Consider the following 17,288-nt stretch of genomic DNA (forward strand, 5'->3'; position numbering starts at 1 on the left):
GAATTTGTCAGAAGTGAAAACTATAAGGAGGATCATGACAGATCCTTTTTGCTACAGATATAAGTATGTTGACCTAACGGTAGAAGACCCTCCCCCAGCTTTGTCCGTTTGAATTTCATTGGCAATGCGTCGAAAATAGTATGATGTAATATATTTAGACTCAAAGTGACTTGTACCGGTATTAAATTTGATTCACTGGGGCGAGCGAAATGCATGAAACCTGCAGAACACCATTACAAATAGATAGAAATAGCATTCTCTTAAATTTTGTATAAACAAATGATTTTAAATAAAATTTAGAAAAAGAAAACGTCTCAAGGGCCAAAATGCAAATCATGACAAGGCCAATGATCTGATACTCGTGACTTTTCTGACCGTTATCAATATAAAAAGACAAACCAAAAATCAGCTCATTATTTACAAGCACCGGAAACCGATGGAAAGGCATATTCACTATGTGTACCGTTCATTTCCTGACAGAATCATGAAACATTCTCTCAGACATTATTTTGAAAATGTAAATATATATTTCATGCATGATCTTGGTTAAGAAAAGGGCGTTGTTAATGAACAATGTCTAATTTAAGCCATGTTATCTTTCGAGATTTGAGTGGCCTTTAGAAATGTACTGTTGGTTTGACAAACAGTTTGATACAATGTTAGTAAGTCGAACTCAGTATAACAAAGTTCTTGATAAGTACTCATGAGGCTATCTAATCTGTACCGATTGACTAAAGCCTTATATAGTACATAGTCTGAGCCTAGGTGAAGTTTAGCGAGAATTTGCATAAAATCATTGAGTAGAAGGTTAGGGGGAGATAACTAGAACATTAATGTTAGTATTACGATGAAAAACTCAAGACTGTGCTTGTGGATAAAAGAAATCATTTTCCTTAATTGATCTGCGCATTATCATTTGTTAGAAATTTCTATCAGAAAACTACTTGTTTGTAAATATTGGAAGCTTTTAACAGAATAATAAATATGTGCAAAAGATATGCGACATGTAAAGGGAAACTGAAGACGTTTCGGGGTTAAGATAAATTTACTTTACTACACTTGGTCATTGGTCAAAAAATGTTAGAGACGAGTGTTGCTTCCTTTGATTTAAGATGCTGGTTATTAAAGAAACTTAGTTTCAAAAGTGATTGTTTACTGTTAATGACAAGTACTCAAGGTATATTTACTGCTCCTTTATTGACTGAATAAAGCCTTCTATAGGGAAAAAATGCCGATTCATGAGTGATGTTGACTAAGAAATTATATAAAACCAAGAAATTGGAAGTTGTGGAAGATAATTTTCACACTTGAAATATCAGTATTTAAAAAATAACCTTCCAACAAAAGCAGATAAATATTTTTTATGCATGTAAATGTATTTAAACAATTTCAAGGCTTGTAGTTGCAGGTTTAAAATCCTTTACCTTTAAAAGCTTTACTTAATTATGAGTGGATTATAGATTGAGATAAGAGGGATGCATGATTCTGCACAGGATAAGGCATTAATACCGGTATCAAAGTAGATTAATACATGGTAGTTGTATATCATTAAAAATGCTTTAAATAGAAGGCATCCCCTCCCAGCGAGTGAATTTTTAGAATTTACAACAGGCGAAAGACCATTTTGATTGATAAAGTAAGAGGACTGTTCTTTGATTTAGGAGGATTCCAATATAATTGACTGCACTCTCACTTAGAAAGTCAGAAAACTTTATAACCCATGATTGTATGAATTGTTTTTTTAATTCAATTTCTATATAAGAGAGACAAGGGTAAAAAGAATTTGTCAGAAGTCAAAACTATAAGGAGGATCATGACAGATCCTTTTTGCTACAGATATAAGTATGTTGACCTAACGGTAAAAGACCCTCCCCCAGCTTTGTCCGTTTGAATTTCATTGGCAATGCATCGAAAATATTTTGATGTAATATATTTAGACACAAAGTGACTTATACCGGTAATAAATTTGATTTACTGGGGCGAGCGAAATGCATGAAACCTGCAGAACACCATTACAAATAGATAGAAATAGCATTCTCTTAAATTTTGTATAAACAAATGATTTTAAAATTTAGAAAAAGAAAACGTCTTAAGGACCGAAATGCAAATCATGACAAGGCCAATGATCTGATACTCGTGACTTTTCTGACCGTTATCAATATAAAAAGACAAACCAAAAATCAGCTCATTATTTACAAGCACCGGAAACCGATGGAAAGGCATATTCACTATGTGTACCGTTCATTTCCTGACAGAATCATGAAACATTCTCTCAGACATTATTTTGAAATTGTAAATATATATTTCATGCATGATCTTGGTTAAGAAAAGGGCGTTGTTAATGAACAATGTCTAATTTAAGCCATGTTATCTTTCGAGATTTGAGTAGATTTAGAAATGTACTGTTGGTTTGACAAACACTTTGATACAATGTTAGTAAGTCGAACTCAGTATAACAAAGTTCTTGATAAGCACTCATGAGGCTATCTAATCTGTACCGATTGACTAAAGCCTTATATAGTACATAGTCTGAGCCTAGGTGAATTTTGGGAGAATTTGCATAAAATCATTGAGTAGAAGGTTAGGGGGAGATAACTTGAACATTAATGATAGTAATATGATGAAAAACTCAAGACTGTTCTTGTGGATGAAAAAAAAAAATCATTTTCCTTAATTGATCTGCGCATTATCATTTGTTAAAAATTCTATCAGAAAACTACTTGTTTGTAAATATTGGAAGCTTTTAACAGAATAATAAATATGTGCAAAAGATATGCTACATGTAAAGGGAAACTGAAGACGTTTCGGGGTTATAATAAATTTACTTTGCTACACTTGGTCGTTGGTCAAAAAATGTTAGAGACGAGTGTTGCTTCCTTTGATTTAAGATGATGGTTATTAAAGAAACTTAGTTTCAAAAGTGATTGTTTACTGTGAATGACAAGTACTCAAGGTATATTTACTGCTCTTTTATTGACTGAATAAAGCCTTCTTTAGCGAAAAAATGCCGGTTCATGAGTGATGTTGACTAAAAAATTATATAAAACCAAGAAATTGGAAGTTGTGGAAGATAATTTTCACACTTGAAATATCAATATTTAAAAAAATAACCTTCCAACAAAATCAGATAAATATTTCTAATGCATGTAAATGTATTTAAACAATTTCAAGGCTTGTAGTTGCAGGTTTAAAATCCTTTACCTTTAAAAGCTTTACTTAATTATGAGTGGTTTATAGATTGAGATAAGAGGGATGCAGGATTCTGCACAGGATAAGGCATCAATATCAAAGTAGATTTATACATGGTAGTTGTATATCATTAAAAATGCTTTGAATACAAGGCATCCCCTTGCAGCGAATGAATTTTTAGAATTTACAACAGGCGATTGATAATGCGTTAGGATTGATTGATAAAATAAGAGGACTGTTCTTTGATTTCAGAGGATTCCAATATAATTGACTGCACTTTGACTTATAAAGTCAGAAAAATTTATAATCTATGATTGTATGAATTATATTGTTAATTTTTTATATTTGACATGTGCATTACCTGTGACAAGATAAAAATGACTTTTGACCCACAAAGACACCAAAAGTGGTGGACCACAATTCTTTGAATTTGCTTTTCTTAATTTAATTTTTTTCCTTTAATTTATTTTAAGACGTATACAGAAATTCGAACCTCGTGGAAGTTTTCGAGACAGTTTCTTCTACAATAATATTTTGTATGGGCTTCTCACGAACATGGGTGAACGATTGGGTGGAAAACCTTGGGAGGAGCTGATAAAGCAGGAATTCTTTGAGCCTGTTGGTATGACTGATTCTAGTTTTTTTACAACGATGAATCCGAATCTCATCAACATTTCAACTGGATACATACAGGAAAATGAACATCTTTATCCCGTTTCTTTTGAGCTATTAAGGTATTCATTATAAACGCTGAAATAAATTCAATATTTTTTCTCAACCTTTTTTTTTATAAATGAGTGCAAGCATCAAAGAATATTTATTTAATCTTTTCAAACTATTAATATACAAGAAAATGGACCGAGTTATGCGGTGCTGCTTGCATAACAGTCAGTGCTGATGACATGGCACAATTTATAAAATTCCTGTTAAACGATGGAATCACTGACTCTGGTAAAAGACTCGTTGGAAAAGAAGAGATGAAGGACATGTTCCTCTCTTGGAATCTTTTGCGATCATCCAAGATTGAAGAATATTTCACAACTACAAAAGGAGTACCTTTCTCAAGAGAATACACAGGCTATGCTCTTGGTTTAAAGACTGGAATATACAGAAGTAAGTAATTATACAATTTTGTTGTTTATTGTTTAAGTCATATGATATTGAGATAATAAATATCATGTTATGTGAAAGTTAAAGAAAGTGAAATTAGCCAAAATGCATAATTTTATTTTTCAGTTTCTTTGAGGGAATTTGATTTTTTTTCATGGCATATTACAAGTAATTTGATTTAAAAATTACACTGTGTGATTTCAGATCATAGAATTTTGGAAGAAATGGGGGATTTTTCGGATACAGTTCAATACTGACCCTCTACCCCGACCAGAACTTGGGCATCTTTATCGCCATGACTGGCCAAGACAAGGACGATTTGTTCCGGATCTCTGTCAGTCATCCTACCTCGCTGATTTATACAAAATCAGGAACCCTGGCTAAACGCCTCCACTATATGTACCTTCCCAGAACCTTTCAACAAAAAGCCTATCAGGAAAAGAAGTGAGAAGACTTATAAAGAAATTCCTCTTGATAGACCAGCAAGTGATTTTGTTGGAAAATACCACAATGATTTATATAGGGATATTACAGTCACGGAAAATAATGGTTCGCTAAAACTTCAGTATGGATATGTCGTCTTTGATTTGATTGAGAAATTCTAAATCCTATAAATTCAACATGATAAGCACGGGAATTGTCCCATGCTTTCAAAAAGAGATCTGTGGAATTTGAAGCAAGTGATTTGACTAGACCAGGCTACATAAATATGGCACATTTACGGCATTTCGAGAAAAGTGATTTCATCAGACAACCACACTTGACCTATGGTATATATACACTATTATAGTTTTTTTTTCTTTCTTAAAATCACCTCAATACAACATTGAGTTTAAATCTATTTAAATAGAATAATTAGTCCTTTTAAAAAAAAAAAAGAGGCCCATGGGCCTTATAGGTCACCTGAGCATCATGTAACAACTTTCCAACTATAGAATTTGGTTCATGTTTTAAGCCAGATGCCATGATATTCACAATTTTGAAAGTGACACCATTACTCATCAGACCTATACACTCAGCAAGCTTACAATGGTTACTTTTAAATACCCAGAGTAGGCAGAGTAGGGGAACAAAAGATTAATGCATTTCAACTTATTAGTAATATTCAGAAATAATCACTAGTGCCTCCACCCCACAGGAACCCCTGACCCTGGAGTTGACACATTTCACAATTTTGGAAAAGGCACCCTTGCTCAACATAAATGTTTGACTAATACCAAGGGGTATATTTCAAAGCATTTATTTACTTCATTTTCAGAGTATAATTAGACCCCTCCTTATGGTACCCCTGACCCAGGGGCCTTGAAATTTACAATTCATGAAGAATCTTTGCTCATCATAGTTACATAGGTAGTCCATCTGCTTCGTACCCAGGAACACAGGAGAAGATTTTCAAAAGACTCATTTTCATTATATAATCAATATAGCCCCACCCTAACACCAGATCCACTGACCCTGGGACCATGAAATTCTTAATTTCAGAGATACCTTCCCAAACATAACTATGTATATAGTTAGTTTGTGTAATACCCAGAAAGTGACCGTGATAACTTCATTCATAAAATTAAAAAAACAAACAAACAAAAAACAACAACAATAAACGGTCTTACTCTAGTTTCCTTGAGTGCAAAGCTATATAATGAAAATAGACCAAAGAATTGTACAGTCTCCCGCCTACCTCTAAGTCAATTTTCAAAAGTTAACATATTCGATAAATCTTTAATATATTTTACAGATAGTTATGTGGATTTTCAATTAACATTACTTATTTGGGTAAAACAAAGTGAGATAACTTTAAAATTTTGGTAAAACCTGTGTTTTTCACTATAGAAATCAACGGAAAACGGAAAATATTTTTAAAAAATATAGTGTCACAAAAATTCCTTTTTACTGGTTATATGGAATGTTATTTCGCAAGTTCATACCAAAGCTTTTTGTGTGACACGGGGGGGGAACATATAATTGACAAAAAATGATAAAAATGCTTATTTTTCACCAATTTCAAAGCGATTTACAACTGAAACATTATATTTTATTGATATATTTATGTTTTATTTATTTGGTCTCAAATCTGCAGTAGTTTTAAAATTTTAATATACAGATGGGTTAGTCTGGAGGAATTATGTTTAAAGAACTTTAACAGAAATGATATAGAAAAACTCTTCCTCTTTTAGTTAAACCGGAAGATAATAAAATGAGCAAGGAAGGCATCTTAGATACTACATTACAACATTTGAGGCTTGTCGATGGAATCAAAATCCAGGCATGGTAGTAGCAGTTGTTAAAGACGGAAAGATTTTTAAGGCGTATATTACAAGGACTTGGAATCTAGACAAGCAGTGACATCAAAAACTGTTTTTGGAATTGGTTCTTTGACAAAAATATTTGCCAATTTTTATACAAAAGTATATGAGTAATGATACAAGGTATGATACGTTTTCAATAATATAACTTTGTTTGTTTGTTGTTATTTGTCCCTTACGAGAATTTTTTACCCAAAGAGACGCCGCTTCTTGCCATGAGGGCTGTAAAATTTAGTTTTATAATCGGTACTCAGGGCCATTGAGAAGTGAATATTTTTAAATTCAATAAGCAATTTTTACGGTATAAACTTGGTTGGGGCAGTTTACGCTTTATAAACCGCGAAGCGGTTTATAAAAAAGCGTAAACTGTTCCAACCCAGTTTATACCGTATAAAATAGGTAGCTATTAAATTCATTGCTTATAATTTAATTTTCATTCATTTGATGTAAGAAAAAAAGAAGATTGTTCTAACAAAATGACTTCAATTTGTACAAAATTTGAATGTAACGTCAAGCGGATTGATACGTTTTTGACGAAAGTCATTGTGACGTAGGCAACCCATTTTATACGATATGAAGTAAATTTTTTATCCAATCAAATACAGCGTTACAACCAGAATTCAATTATTGATATTTAAAATTTTAAGTTATCATCATCATTTCTATCTAAAAAATAAACCACAAATCATAAATTTTATTTTTTGATAAATTGTGTGTAAGCAATGGTTTGTCCAATGCAAGTGAAACACGTTTTATATAAGTGGAACTAAGATAAACTTTTTTGATATGAACATTTGACATCCGAAAATCCCGTTACAATGTACTTCAGGTATGTGTTATAGTTCCATAAAATATGAAATGTTTACCTCTTTCTGGATGTTCTATGAAATTTTATTGTAAATTTTACATTATCCAAACAAATATTGCCTTGAAAATGACATCAAAATGGGGGAGGGGTTGCCTTTTCCAACATTAAAATAAAGTCACAATGTGAAAATGACGTCAATATGATAGTAGTACATGATAAATAACGTTTTTTTTCATGATTGTGACGTCACAATGTGAAAATGACGTCAATGTGTAAGTAACTTGTAACAAAAACTGGTTGAAACACTGTCTTTCGAGAAACACACTGTAAAGTTTTAACTTATAACTTAGCCTAATTCCTTTGCAGGCCAGTAGCATAATTACTTAATTTGAAACCACTGAATCAATCTCTACCCAGAGTTATCGTACCACTTATACTTCTATTGTAGCGAAGATAATGATAATTTTCCAATTTCAAAGTAACTTGTACAAGGTTTATGAAGACAAAAGACTTTCCAGGACTTCAATCATTTATTTGATTGATTTTTTAAGTGAAAGAATCAGGGAAATGGTTTTAAAAAAAAAATGACATATTTTTCAGTGAAAGAGATGTGTACGAAGATATACAAAACAGATCGCCAAGTTAAGGAAAAATAGTTGAATATCTTTACAAAAATGTAATTATTAAATCCCTAAAATATAGTTTACTTTAGATTTAAAGGTTGATTCAATTATTCATACATAAGTCTTAGACGGAGGACTCAGGTTGTGATGGCAGGGGCGGATCCAGCAATTTTTGAAAGGGGGGGGGGTTCCAGGGCCCCTACCCCCCCCCCCATACAACTCTCAAGCAAAGTGTGTATGGAAATATCTAAGGTTGTGCTAAATACTATCTTTGTTTTATGGCCTTTTTTTTTAAAAAAAAAAGCGTAATAAACAAAACAAAAAATACAAAATAAACAAAACCAAAAAAAAAAAAAAAACACGTTTCACGGAATCATTTATTTGATTATAAAAAAATTTTTTAAGAATTTGAAAAAACTTTTTGGGGGGGGAAATGGTTTTTAAAAAAATGACACTCTGCTTAGTTCCCAGTGAAAGAGATGTGTATAGCCAACACAGCCAAATCTGCGGGAATCCAATATCATATTAAACTTCGCATGCTACATACAAGAATATCTTTAGATATATAAAAATGTAATTATTAAATCCCTAAAAGTATAATAGTTTATGTGTAGAATCTCTGTATTCAAAAATAAGTGGGATTACAATACAAATGTATATAATCTCGGAAAACGTTTTATACTCCACTCTCCAAAATAAAACGCCGTTTCCTCTGGATCCGCCAATGGATGGTCACCATGCTCTTTCTGGAGAATGATCACCTTCCTTTTCCCAAGATTAGGCCATTTCTGACAGACTGTTCTTGTTATAAAGAAATAACTAACATGGTAACATTTTAGCTTCTATAAAAAGAATGCTATGAAGCATGTCACGTGACTGCTTGGATCACGTGATTCGCGCATAGGCAGAACGGTAAACCACTGAAACCCAATTTTAATTGTTTTATGGAAGTTTTTTAATTAGTTCGCAAACTTTTTGATCGCCCCTTGTATTGCTTATGCAATACTCTTAAAAATGCTTGTTTATGCAGTTATATTCAACTGTCACCTATACATACCATGTTTATATGTTCCAACTTAGTCAATACTCAAGAATATGTTCAATGAAAGATCAGTTCTTGGACCGAGGCAGTCTACGGACTCTGAAGTTGATGCTGTAGGGATTAAAGTTTTGTATATTCTATGGTCCTTAATAGCGAACATAATCTATCATTGGGTCGAATTTTAGTTGACATGTTTCACTTTAAATGTTAGGCCTTTGTTTCTTTATAGAATATGAGTAAGAATTTACCTTCTTCCTGATTATAACGTAGGGATCATGACGGGTGTGACCAGTCAAAACGGGATACTTACTCCTCCTCTAAAATTCCCGGAGTTCCATGTGTATGCCCTGTTCACAGATATGTATACGATCGTAGTTTTTAGATCTTTGGAGACTGAACGCTGTTCTTTATGTTCACCTTTTATCATACCCCAAGCAACAAGTTGCGCGAGGTATAATGTTTTTGACCCGTCCGTCAGAGTGTCAGTCAGTCAGTCAGTCAGTCCAGTCAGTCAGTCAGTTCGTCAGTCCTGTTTTTTGTCAGCGCAACTCCTCATAAACCGATGCACAGAATTTCATCAAACTTTGCAGACATTTAGAACATAATGTGTAGATGTGCATATTACCAGGAAATTCCGATTCCTTTATTTTTCCGGGAATTTCCGCTTTTCAACTTAGATTTTTGGCCATATCTTGAATATGATGAATAGTTTGTCGGCGCAACTCCTCTTATACTGCTGCACAGAATTTCATCAAACTTTAGGGATATTTAGGACACAATGTGCAGATGTGCATATTACCAGGAAATTCCGATTCCTTTATTTTTCCGGGAATTTCCGCACTTTTCAACTTAGATTTTTGGCCATGCCTTGAATATAGAGATGAACAGTTTGAACTCCTCTAAAACCGCTGCACAGAATTTCGTCAAACTTAATAGATATTTAGGACACAATGTGTAGATGTGCATATTACCAGGAAATTCCGATTCCTTTATTTTCTATGCGAATTTCCGCACTTAAAACTTAGATTTTTGGCTATACCTTGAATATTGAGATGAACAGTTTGTCAGTGCAACTCCTCTTAAACCGATGCACAGAATTTTGTCAAACTTTGCAGATATGTAGGAAACAATGTGTAGATGTGCATATAACTGGGAAATTCTGATTCCTTTATTTTTTCCGGGATTTTCATCACTTTGAATTTTGGGGGAGCGTGGGGTATGTGAGCTTGCTTACTTTTTTTTCATTATTTCAGATATGACTTGAACACTACACTTCGACATCTTTTTGGTAACAAGGAACTTTTCAAAAACTCTTTTCTTCTCTCCCAGTTTGTGAATACTCTTGATGTAATGACCCACAGAACGGGTTTAAGACCGTATAACTACCTCCGACTAGATAAAGATCTCAAACGGGAGAAAGTCATAGAGTAAGTGGTTTTATCCTATTATCGATAATACTATGCTGATCTACTATTCAAAAGTTACAATCTTTAAATTCTCTTCTTTGGGGTGAATTTTTAAATATTTCACAGTACAATTATATATTGTCACTTACTTAAGACTTTTTATATATTTCTTATAAGAAAAAACCTTTTTATGAAAAACTCTACACAAATGGCTTTATCAGACTATTTTGAATAGATAAATCAAGTTATATATTGTACTCATTTCAAGCTACATGTATATAGCTGAATCAAGAGATTATGTTGGACCTGTTTATATTATACAATTATTGCTGTTTTTAAGGTCAATACGATGATTTATACACCTGAGGAGTACAATATTCACTGAGCCCGAAGGGCGAAGTGAATATTGTACTTCGAAGGTGGCTAAATCATCGTATTGACCATAAAAAACAGCAATAACTGTTTTATTATATGATTAAATAATAGCAAACTCCTACAGGACTGTTTCTTAGCTTTCATTGAAATTTTTTTAACAAGAAATTTCAACAAGAACACATTGTAACTGAAAAAATGGAGCAGGTCAATAATTCCTTAAATTGACCTGCAATAATTCCTTGTATTGACCTGGAACGTCACGTGCAGGTCAATACAACGTAGTATTTTTCTAACATAGAACTTTGTATCTCAGCCAATCAGATAGAGGGAAATTATTCAATCATATAATAATAAAGAATACTGTAAACAAAAAAAATATTACAAAAAATCATTTTATTTTAGACGTCTTCAGCTTTTAAAAACAGAGGGTGGATTCCGCGACCATTTTAGAACAAACAATCTCATGTATGGAGTATTAACGTACATGAGTGAAAAAATGGGAGGAGACTCATGGGAAAATCTTGTAAAAAAGGATATTTTTGCTCCACTAGGGATGAATTCTTCTTCATTTTTTACCGAACTGGATCCGGATGTGATTGATGTTGCGACAGGATATGTCTTAGATGAAGGGATTCTACATCCTGTGTCTTTCCAATTTTTGCGGTACGTGAATTTTGTATTCAGCTTCAAACATGTGAAATGGTGTCTATTTATATAATAGTGTTTTGTTTTGCGTGCACTATGCCTAAATAGTAGTCAGGGTTTGACACATGGTGCACGAGCCGCAGGCGAGTGCACTTTGTGTCAAACCCTGACTACTATTAAGGCATAGTGCACGCAAAACACAACACTATTGTTATTATTATGCTGACTGTTGTTATTGTATACATAAAAACGGCAATATTTTCTTCATTCCCAATGTTCATTTTCATCACCTGTTACATTCGTCTACTCTATTATGACGTCACCTTGTGCAACATGTACGTCATAATCTTTTTCTTTAGTTTAAAACGTTCCATGCTTTAGGTATAGGGTGATTTCACCATGCATCGGACACATACCTTGCTTCGGACAACTTTAGACAATAAATTCTCTTTCAACTTAAGAGTTCCATGTATTTATTTGTTTCTATCTTAAAGCTGAAGATTTAATTTTTTTAATGATACCGATTGTTATTATCATGTTGTGATAAAAATACCCCGAGAATGTTACGTCATATTTTACATCATCAAAGGGGAATAACCAGAAGTTTATGATTTTGCGATTTTTGGAGTTATTGTTCTACAAATTCGACTTCAACGGAACGAGTCAGACTTTGGTGAATAAAGTTAAAGATTGGTAATTTTACATAAATTTTAAAGAAATTTCACTTCAATGTTCGTATAACTCTTTTTAGAGCTGGTTTTCACTAGTATGTTCATTTCTCCGTACATCGGACACAAATTAACCATGCATCAGACACTTTCCGATGCAAAGATAAGCACTACCATTTTCATACAGAACCCAGCTGATAGCTGTTTTTTGTGGAAAAAGAAAATAAAAACTATATTTTTAGTGAAAATACAAGTTATCGATATATGACGTCTGGAATTTGACTCAATTTATTTCTACAAACCAGAGTATGATAAAACCATGAAAAAAAGACGCGAATTACCGTATTATAAGCATTTTAAAGCATTTCTAAGGCAGAGTGAGGTCTCTTGAATTGTTCTACATTTGTGCAATTATATCGTCAATTAAATTTAAGTTGAGGGCTATTTCTTAGATAAAAGATAAAAATATATCCATATCAAGTATTATAAAGCACTTTGATAACGGTACGATATTTTTCCGGTCAAAATACCGATGCATGGTAAATAATGTCCGATCCATGGTGAATTTGAGTTAACCCTAAAAAGTCAATTTTTGAGGATATTTTCTCAATAAAGGGCATATAATTGTGTCCCAAATTGATAATTTAATCACAAACTAAACGTTAAACTCCATTTTGATAATTTTCCGTCGGTAGCGATATCGCTAGAACTTGTTGAAGTACAAGGGTATCCGATGCATGGTGAATTCACCCTAATCTACAGATAGTTTTAGAGAATAGTATTTGAGTGAAGGAAGGGGGGTTGCAAGAAACTATTTTAGAAGAATTAATTTGTTTAATTTTAATCTTAAGTGTAAAATATTTGAAACTAAGTTTATATATATTACAAACAGAGAATAATACATACCCTTTTCCATATCACATCCTGCATCAGCCCGAGACACCAATATCAGCCAGAGGGCCAAAGGCCCGAGGGCTGATATTGGTCGAGGGCTGATACAGGATGTGATGTGGAAAAGAGTCTGTATAAATATGTTTATTACATACTTAGTAATAAAATATAGCATACATTAAGTTGAGAAGAAAATAAGTAAATAATCATGCATGGACTTCGTACATACATGTACATGGTCTATTGTCTCATACGATTTGGGGTTGTTTCTACTTCTATTTCAATGCACTCGATCCTAATTTGAAAATAATCTATTACATGTATTTGTAAATTAAGATTAACCTTATTTTCAAAAAGTTAAAATTAAAAAGAGAATATGAACCCACCAAAAATTGTGTATGATCACAAGTACTGTTTTTGTGGTTTCATTTACTAAGGGTGTGATATCGGCGTCTGTGGCGTATTCGGTAGCGCATCGGACTGACAATCTCGGGGTCGTGAGTTCGCTCCCCGGTATGGGCGTTGTCGGATTTTCCTCAAAAATGGATGCCATGCACTATTTCGGCATAGTATGCTTACGCTATATAAATCCTTAGACCACTATGCGAGAATAGTAGGGTATGGGTTATATAGAGACAAACTGACAGGAAGCATAATAATGCTAAATATAGTTTATATGAAAGTTAAATACATGTTTATAGTCGTAAAGTGTTGTTTACCAGAAAGATGTTTCAATTTGATAACAAATCAAAGATTCCGTGGTTAAATCATAGCCCTTTAGCTTACACGTAACAGTATGTTAATTATTTACCGATTTTCAGAGTGGTACATGAATACTTAATTAACAATCGCTAACCAGTTTGTAGCTCTTTAAACAGTTTACTTTTCGCAAAACTGTTTTTATCAACTACACACAGTTTTGCAATAGTAATTTTAAAATTGTTCTCACAGTTACTTTTATTTTCATTTCAGGTTAAAAATTATGTTTAAGATTACATATATTTGTTAGTTTTACAAAATATTAAGAATTGTGTTGAATGTAACTTGTGATATTTTTACTTTTGTGCTTTTGTTTATATATTATATCTAAAGATGGCATGTGAAATGAGAAGCTTGCAGCATATAGATTATTGCATTGTCATTCAAATTGATAATATAAGAGATATAGGGAAACTATAAAAACTCGTACACATGCTAGAATAAATGCAATTTTACTGCCTTGAGAGCAAATTCGATAATCAATAAAAACCCTACCAGTTAGAAAAATGGAAAAAGGAAAAAAAAGTCTTTTAGGAAACGTGCTTATATATGCCTATTTCCAATCATAAAAAGTTTCCTTCCTGGTGGAAAACCGCTTAGGTAATTGTTAACCAATTATATTGCTTCTGAAAATGACAACGACAATTGCTGATGTAACAGGAAGTTTGAAACTAACAATAGTTCAAGGGCAGAAGAAAGAAGCATTGTCATTCTAAAGTTTCAAATGATGACTATTACAATGAGGATTTGTAATTTAGATTAAGGAGGTTGTTACAGCAGTGTGCACTTTTATATCTGTGTAGATATTTCTCAAATATATGATCAAATTCGGGAAGTCTATAATTGATTTTGAACTCTATGAACTTTACTTTTCAAGAATTCAGATATATATTGATGGCTGCTTTGTTTTCAGTAATTGCTAAACAAGCTTCTCAATACATCATAAACATACAAAATGCACATTTTGCTGTATGCAATCATGTCGATATTCCTGAAATTAATTGACGAAAATAACAGTTGAATTAGATGCCATAATACTGAAAATTTGTGTATCAGATAATTCTAAAGTGCTGAATTTAGTAGAGATATTTGTTTCAGAGAGAGAGAGAGAGTTTTGACCTTTTTCTTACTGTAGTTTGCACCCTGTATAGCGATCTATGTGAGTGGATCAATGGATCTGATTTTAATCAGATTGAGAGCGCTAAATACGTTAGTGAATATTTCTCGAATACCCATGCTCGATTTCACGGTCGGGAATTCTGGGTAAACTACTATGCTCTGAAATTACACTGGCAATACCAGTCTAGATGTGGATACTGATTTTTTTTTTTATTCATTGTCTAACCTACACACAAAAGTACAAGAAGAAGTTAGGTCATATTTATAATGCTACGATTCTAGACATCTTTTCTTAGTTATACTACCTTCCTGGACAATTCAGACAAGCCCGGAAAAAAACATTTCAGAGTATGTCATATAGACAGGTCAATTTTGTTTCATCTTCTGAAAATACATATAATCTGAATTTTCGAATTTTGTTGTCTGACCTACACGGAAATGTACAAAAAGTAACAGTAACAGTAACTTGGGTTCTATAAAATCAAGACCATTATTTCTAGAATTGTAATAAATACCTAGATTTTCTAATCTAACTTCACTGATCTTTCCGGAAAGCTCGGAAAACCGCGGCAACCTCGGTTAAAAAGAGTTATCTATTGCCGACGAGAAGCCCACTTATAGATTCACCATTCTGAATTGTGACCCCCCCCCCTTGCACCAATGTGTCTTCCTATTAAAAATATATCGATTAAGCAAATTAAAATATGGTTCAGATATCTTCTGTGTGTTATTATGCTATAGCGCTAGCTCACCAAGATAAGCTTGTAGAGTCTAAACTCTGATAGCACTGACCATCAAAAAGTCTTCCGCAAATGAACTCAGGACACACTTGGGACTGAAGTTTTCAAAGTCATTACTATTGATGAATATTTGTATAGATAAAACTTCGATTTTATTTTTGTTTCTTTATTTAGCGTTTGTATAATCTCAAAAACGGTTTAGAGTAATTATGCACTTTATTTTTACACGTAACTTTAATTTGGCGACTTTGGGGTCAAAATCAATAGCCGGATATTGGGCCCGAGTGAAAAGAAGACCATGCGCGGAACTAGAGGGAAGGTCAAAAGGGGGTCGGGCGGAGCCATGGGGAGTTATGGTATGTAATTTCATTGCAAAAGCTCTTGAAATAGCTTCTTGAGATATTGCCCGGAAATGAAAGTTTTACACAAAGACAGTATGACCTTAGTTTGCTCTTTTGGCCTCAATCAGTTGGGACCTTCTTTAGGCATTAGGGAGTAGTTATGTAAAATTGCATTGCAAAAGCCGAAAGCTTTTCGAGATATCGCGGGAAAGTGTTATAGACAGACAGAAATACAGACGGATAGCTAGACGGACGGTCATACAAATCCAAATTAATATCCCTCACTCTCAGAGAAAGTGGGGGACAAAAAAAAATTCGAATTCTTCATTAATAGTTCTACTCTTTTCTCGTGTTTTCCTTCTTTCAGACAATGGACGGAACTCTGTGGTGCGGCTTGCATATTGATGAGTGCGGAAGACATGGCGAAATTTATGAACTTCATGTTAAATGATAGAAAGACGGACTCGGGCATCCGTTTGATGGACCGAAAGAAGATAGAAGATTTCTTTTTGATATGGCAACAACTGCAGTCCTCACGTACAGAGGACTATTTTGTAAAATCCAAAGGGGTCCCGTATTCTAGAACATACTCAGGATACAGCTTGGGGTTCAATGTTGGGAAATATAGAGGTAAACCTCAATCATCAATAATTTTCATCTTTGTATCAAAACCAAATTTTCTTAAGCCAATCAAAACGGTTTTTAAATGATGGAAATCCTTTTATAGAACAGAGGATAAAAATTCATGAAATGCCAGTAAATCAGTTTAGTATGAAATGTAAATTATCGTGGACCTTTTATATAAGATACATTTAGTGATTTAACAATGAAGGGTTTACATGTTCTTTTTAATTAGATCCAGTGGGTCATTGTGTATTTTAGGTCACAGAATACTAGAGGAGGCGGGAAACCTCTTTGGTTACCGGTCACTTATAACGCTTTTCCAGACAAACACTTGGGTATTTTTATCTCAGCAACTGGTGAAGACGACGACGAAATGTTCCGGATTTCAGTTAGTTCCTATATAAGTGATCTTTATAATGAAGAGGAACCCTGGCTTAACTCTACCATGCTTTGTAGCTTTCCGCAACCTTTCATGCCCCACCCTGTCAAGAGACGCCCCACTTACATCCCTAGAGACATTCCGCTAGAACGCCCGGTTGAGGACTACACGGGGACATATTTCAATGAAGTGTTTCGTGACTTGTTGATAACGTCCGAAAACAACCAATTAAAACTTACCTATGGTTACGTCACCTTTGATCTTCA

General features: G+C 33.4%; 1 pseudogene; it reads left to right on the forward strand.

Moving 5' to 3' along the window:
• The first annotated feature begins 3,252 nt into the window (after positions 1–3,252).
• On the forward strand, positions 3,253–17,284 carry LOC134278690 (uncharacterized; annotated as a pseudogene).
• The last annotated feature ends 4 nt before the right edge of the window (positions 17,285–17,288 follow it).

The sequence above is a fragment of the Saccostrea cucullata genome, unplaced genomic scaffold (genome assembly GCF_032062105.1).
Source record: "Saccostrea cucullata isolate Sc308-1 unplaced genomic scaffold, CSIRO_AGI_Scuc_v1 ctg6186, whole genome shotgun sequence".
Lineage (NCBI taxonomy): Eukaryota > Metazoa > Mollusca > Bivalvia > Ostreida > Ostreidae > Saccostrea > Saccostrea cuccullata.